Source organism: Pseudonaja textilis, chromosome 2 (genome assembly GCF_049901715.1).
Source record: "Pseudonaja textilis isolate UNSWEBS1 chromosome 2, rPseTex1.2, whole genome shotgun sequence".
Classification (NCBI taxonomy): domain Eukaryota; kingdom Metazoa; phylum Chordata; class Lepidosauria; order Squamata; family Elapidae; genus Pseudonaja; species Pseudonaja textilis.
In genome coordinates this window covers 8,450,939-8,457,100 of record NC_141991.1, presented here as the reverse complement: position 1 = coordinate 8,457,100, position 6,162 = coordinate 8,450,939, and positions in this window count along the sequence as shown.

Sequence of the window (6,162 nt, the reverse complement as noted above, 5' to 3'; positions counted from 1 at the left end):
ACAGGTGGCAGGCAGTTCCAATCTCTTGAGATTGGATCACCTGAGACTTTCAAGATGAGATTGGACTCCCCTCTGTCAGAAATGGCCTAGGGCCTCCTTGCTTGGGCAGGGGGTTGGACTAGATGACCTGCAAGGTCCCTTCCAACCAGTGGTGGGATTCAAGTTTTTTTTTTTTTTACTCCCGGTTCTGTGGCCGTGGCTTGGTGGGCGCGGCAGGGGAAGGATACTGTCAAATCTCCAGTCAGAGGTGGTTATTTGCCGGTTCTCCGAACTACTCAAAATTTCCGTTACCGGTTCTCCAGAAGTGGTCGGAACCTGCTGAATACCCACCTTTGCTGATTATCTGTTACCTTCTTGAAAGCCTCCAGTGATGAAGCTCCCACAACTTCCGAAGGCGACTTCTGTGCCATGCGTTGATTGTTCTCACGGTCGGATAATTTCTCCTTATTTCCAGGTTGAATCTCTCCTTCTTCAAGCAGCGCAGAAGATGAGACAAGAAGCCATGGGTGGAAACTAATCAAGGAGAGAAGCAACTTAAAGGTGACATTGGAACGACTTGCCTCATGAAGTTGTGAATGCTCCAACACGGGAAGTTTTTAAAGAAGAGGTTGGATAACTATTTGTCTGAAGTAGTGTAGAGCAGTGGTCCTTAACCTTTTTCGTGCCGCGGCCCGGTACCGGCATCACGAAATCATCCGCGGCCCAGTACCGGCATCAGCACGCATGGCAAGGCGAGCCGAGCGACCGGCCAGCTGGCCGTCTCCTGCTTCTCCCCACCACCTTCAACTCCTCCTTTGTACCTGTGTTGATGAGCTTCGCGACGGCTTCGGGACAATCGCTCAGCTCGCCTTGCCTTGGGTGCTGAAAGAATCCTCGCGCCTTAGTTTTGTTTGAAGCCGCCCCCCCCTCGATGAAACTAAGGCGCGAGGATTCTTTCAGCACCCAAACGCCGCTTTCTACCCGGAAAAGCTCACCAGAAGCACTTTTTCATCAAAACAAGATGGCGGCGCCCAGCAAACTGGCGGCCCGGTAGAAATTGTTCCACGGACCAGTACCGGTCCGGGGACTTGTGGTTGGGGACCGCTGGTGTAGAGTTTCCTGCCTGAGAAGAGGGTTGGACTAGAACAGGGGTCGCCAACCTTTTCAACCTCAGGGACCCCCAAACTCATGATTTTAAGTCCCAGGGACCACTAACCGGTTTGGTGGGCATGGCCTAATTGGTGTGTGTGGCTTGGTGGTCATGTGACTGGCTGGGCATGGCTTGTCTGTAAATATTATAAATATTTGTATAAATATTGCATTTTTTAATATAGATAAAAAGCCGTTTTTACCTAAAATCGGGCAAAGCAGGCAGGCAAATGTCCCTTCCGACTCTGTTATTCTGTTCTAAGTGAAGCTGGACTTTAAAGAAGAAGAACGGGAAGAGGATCGACAGTTTTAAATTTTGATCGGCGAAGACTCGTGAGGATTATCATGGACAGCCAAGAAAACAAACCGATGGGTCACTGAACAAATGAAACCAGCATTCTCACTCTCAAGGCTCAAATTATCCCACTTCAGACACATAATGCGAGGACTCAGCTTTCTTAGATAGATACAGATTAACAGAGTTGGAAGGGACCTTGTAGGCCATCTAGTCCACCCCCCTCACCCAATCAGGCCCTACACCATTTCTGACAGATGGCAGTCCAGTCTCTTCTTGAAAGCTTTCAGTGATGAAGCTCCCACAACTTCCGAGGGCAACTTCCGTTCCATTGGTTGATTCTTCTCACTGTCAGAAAGTTTCTCCTTATTTCCAGGTTGAATCTCTCTCCTTGATCAGTTTCCACCCATTATTTCTTGTCTGGCCTTCAGGTGCTTTGGAGAATAGCTTGAAACGCCCCCCCCCTCCTCTCTGGGGCAGTCCCTCAAATATTGGAAGACTGCCAAGGGAAGGAGGCTTGGCGTTGCTTCCCCACGCGGCTTCCTTAAGCGCGAGAATCCGCTTCTGGGACACGGGGTGGGTGGCTGGGTGGGTTAGAATTTGACCCGGGGATCGGGGCTGGTTCCCTGCCAAGAAAGCCTTTAGAAAGAAGCAGAACTGGAAATGTGATAATAATCCTTCCGACACCATGATAATAAAAAAGGTTTTAGAGTGTGCAGAGATGGATAGGAAACAGAGTACTATGGAATTGGGAACCTATGGTACAACTGGTTAGAAGGTAGACGGAAAGTAGATAGAGGAAAGAAAGATAGGAGTTATGGTAAGATGTAACTATGTAAATAATTACATAAATCTGTGAACGAATATATGAATATATTAAATTGAATGTAGGAATAACTGAAACAGTACTTAGTAATAATCTATATAGTTAGAACATGCTGTAATAAGTAGAAATGTGTTATTAATTGTTAAATGATTATTTTTTTTAAAAAGTAAGAAAGGTGGGATAAAAATATCTAATAAATACATGCATGCAATATTTGGATAGATTAAAAACTTAATTATATCATGAAAAAAGAAAAAGAAAGAAAGAAAGAAAGAAAGAAAGAAAGAAAGAAAGAAAGAAGCAGAGTAAAAATGTTTAGTAATTTATCTGCAAAATGCTGGAAATGTAACAATACCATAGTAGTATCATAGCAGTATCATATGTGGAAATGTAACGATACCATAGTAGTATCATAAATATTGGGAGAAAATAGGTAGCTGGCTGGAAAGAAATAACGAAACAGAATATAGGCCAAAAACCAGATGTATACCTGCTGGGCATAATTCCAGAAGGTTGTGATAAAGGAATTGCATGTTTAGGTTCACATATATTGATAGCAGCAAGATCTATTCTATTCCTATTCTAATTCTATTTGCAAACTTTAAGTTTACCTCAAACAGTCTAGCGTGGACCTCACTCCATTCCTAAGAGGTCTGTAAGGGGGCGTGCATAAGCGCACCAGCGTGCCTACTGTCCCTGTCTGAGTGTCCCCATTTATTCATACTCATTTATTATGTATATCTACTTATATCTGTTTATACTTATATGTTTATATGTTATGTTCATACTTATACTTGTTTTCTAAGACATGCTTGATGAAATAAATAAATAAATAAATATTATATCCTATCCAATCCTATCCTATCCTATCCTATCCTAATATCCTATCCTAATATCCCATCCTAAATTAATGATTTTGATCAGCCCTGTTGTATGAATCCGGCCATGATGTAATTCTTGCACTGCTTGGCAGCAGCTCATTCAGGTTTTGGCCTCCTTCTTGAAGCTGGGTCAAAATGTAAACCTCTTTTTTTTGGCCTTCGAAATGCACCAATTCCTGACTCTTAGCAGTCTAATCCAGGCAGTTTTCCCAAAGTGGTTTGCCATTGCCCCTTTCCTAGGGCTGGAGAGAGAGTGACTGGCCCCAAATCACACAGCTGGCTTCGTGCCTGAATTTCCCCTTCAACGTCTCCTGCTTCCTAAGCAGGTGTCTTAACCACTCCACCAATTGCTCTGGACAATTTTTTGGATCCAAAATAAGGATATTGTCTGACTGGGACCTGGTGGGGTGGGGGAAGGGATGTCCTCCAGATACGGTCAGAAGAGTCAAAATGGTGGCCTGGTTTTTCGAGGCCTCACCTTTTGTTTTTAACTGAGGGCTTTTCCTTCTCCTGGTTAGCTCTTCTTCTCCAAAGCACCTGAGGGCAGGACAAGAAGCAATGGGTGGAAACTAAAGGAGGAGAGAAGCAACCTGGAATTAAGGAGACGTTTTTGTGACAGATTGTTCCATCTGTCGCACAATTTCTCCTTAATTCCAGGTGGAACAACTTGCCTCCAGAAGTTGTGGGTGCTCCAGGACTGGAAGCTTTGAAGAAGAGATTGGATCACCATGTGGCTAAAAGGGTAGGAGGTTTCCTGCCTAAGGAGAAGGGGGTTGGACTAGATGACCTCCAAGGTCCCTTCCAACTCTGTTATTCTATTCTATTTCTAAGTCATCCCATCTAACGCTCCTGTCGGTGTAGAAAGCCAAGAATGACTTTTTTTCCTTTTTTTTGGTACAAATTCTTTATTTTTTCTTGGTTTTTTTTACAAACATATCATTATGTGAACCGTGTGGCACCGGAGTGCCTTACATTTTAAAACAAATATGACAACATTCTTCATATTTAATAACAGTTGACAATCTTATAAAATTTTTAATATTAATGCACATATTTTGTTGACTTGTCATCTTTCCTTCTTTGATTCTTCAACCATTTCAGTTATGTTATTTTTCTGTCACCCTCCATATTCTAAACATCCCTCTTTTTACCAGGGGTAAAATAGTATTACTCATATTTGCCAAGAGTGTCTCTGAGCTGCTACAGAGTATTTCATACAGAGGAAAGTGGGACCTGGAAAGGAGGAACAGAAGGAACGTGCGAAATGGGTCAGTGGCTGGCATGTGTAAACGAGAGTGGATAGGAGGGCGGCGGCAGCTGGCACAATATGATGTTTGTGGGTATGTGTGAATACGTGGAATGAGACACAACTGGGCTCAAGCTCTGCACGGAGAGGCCAGGGATGAGAAAGAAGGTTGAGTTTAATCCAAGGCTCTCCAAACTTGGCAACTTTAAGACTTGTGGATTTCAACTCCCAGAATTCCTCCTCCAGTCATGTTAGCTCGGGGATTCTGGGAGTTGAAGTGCACAAGTCTTAAACTTGCCAAGTTTGAAGAGCCTTGGTTTAAAGCAGGGGTTCTTCAAACTTGACCGCTTTAAGACTTGTGGACTTCAACTCCCAGAATTCCTCCTCCAGTCATGTTAGCTTGGGGATTCTGGGAGTTTAGAATTTAGAATTTATTTGGTTTGTCAATTGCTTACAAGATAATAGGTATAAGTAAAAACATAGTTATGAATACATGGATACATATAAGAAAAATAAAAAAAATAAAAGAAACAATAGGACAGGGACGGTAGGCACGTTGGTGCGCTTATGCACGCCCCCTACAGACCTCTTAGGAAAGGGGTGAGGTCAATAGTAGACAGTCTAAGTTTAAAGTTTTTGGGGTTTGGGGAAAAAACCACAGAGTCAGGTAGAGTATTCCAGACATTGACTACTTTATTGCTGAAGTCATATGTCCTGCAATCAAGTTTGGTGCGATTAACCTTGAGTTTGTTTCTATTGTTTGCTCTTGTGTTGTTATGGTTGAAGCTGAAGTATTCATTGACAGGTAGGACATTGCAATGTATGATTTTATATGCTATACTTAAATCGGACCAAAGGCGGCGTAGTTCTAGGTTTTTTAGGTCTAGAATTTCAAGTGTGGTGGCATAAGGTATTCTGCAACAAGTAGAGGAGTGGAGAACTCTTCTTGTGAAATATTTCTGGACCTTCTCAACTGTGTTAATATCAGGTATGTAATGTGGGTTCCAGAGTGGTGAGCTGTATTCAAGTATTGGTCTAGCAAATGTTTTATATGTTCTAGTTATTAGTGTGAAATTACCAGAGAAAAAGCTACGTAAGATTAGGTTAACAACTCTTAATGCCTTTTTGGCTATGTAGTTACAGTCGGCTCTAGCACTTAGATCATTAGAGATGAATATTCCAAGGTCATTTACAGAGTTTGAAGTCCGCTAGTCTTAAACTTGCCAAGGTTAAAAAGAGCCTTGGTTTAAAGCAGAGGGTTCTTCAAACTTGGCCTCTCGAAGACTTGTGGACTTCAACTCCCAGAATCCCCGAGCTAACATGACTGGAGGAGGAATTCTGGGAGATGAAGTCCACAAGTCTTAAACTTGCCAAGGTTAAAAAGAGCCTGGTTTTAAAGCAGGGGGTTCTTCAAACTTGGCCTCTCGAAGACTTGTGGACTTCAACTCCCAGAGTTCCCGAGGTAACATCACTGGGGGAGGAATTCTAGGAGTTGAAGTCCACAAGTCTTGAAAGTTGCCAAGTTTGGAGATCTCTGGTTGCAAGTTTGAGAAACGCTGAGCGGCCGCTTTTTCTCCCTCCCCCTCCCTCCCCCACCTTCCCTGGATCTCATTCCCGCAGCATTTGCACTTTTTTTTTTTTTTTTTTTTGGACACAATTTATTGTTTGGTGCGACGAAGCCTCCCCGGTTGAACGAGCAACCGCCTGCCTGCAACCAAGCCTTTCGCTGGAAAGCGTCCAGCATCTCCCTCCGCCTCCCCTCCCGCTCTTTGTTTGCTCCGAGTTG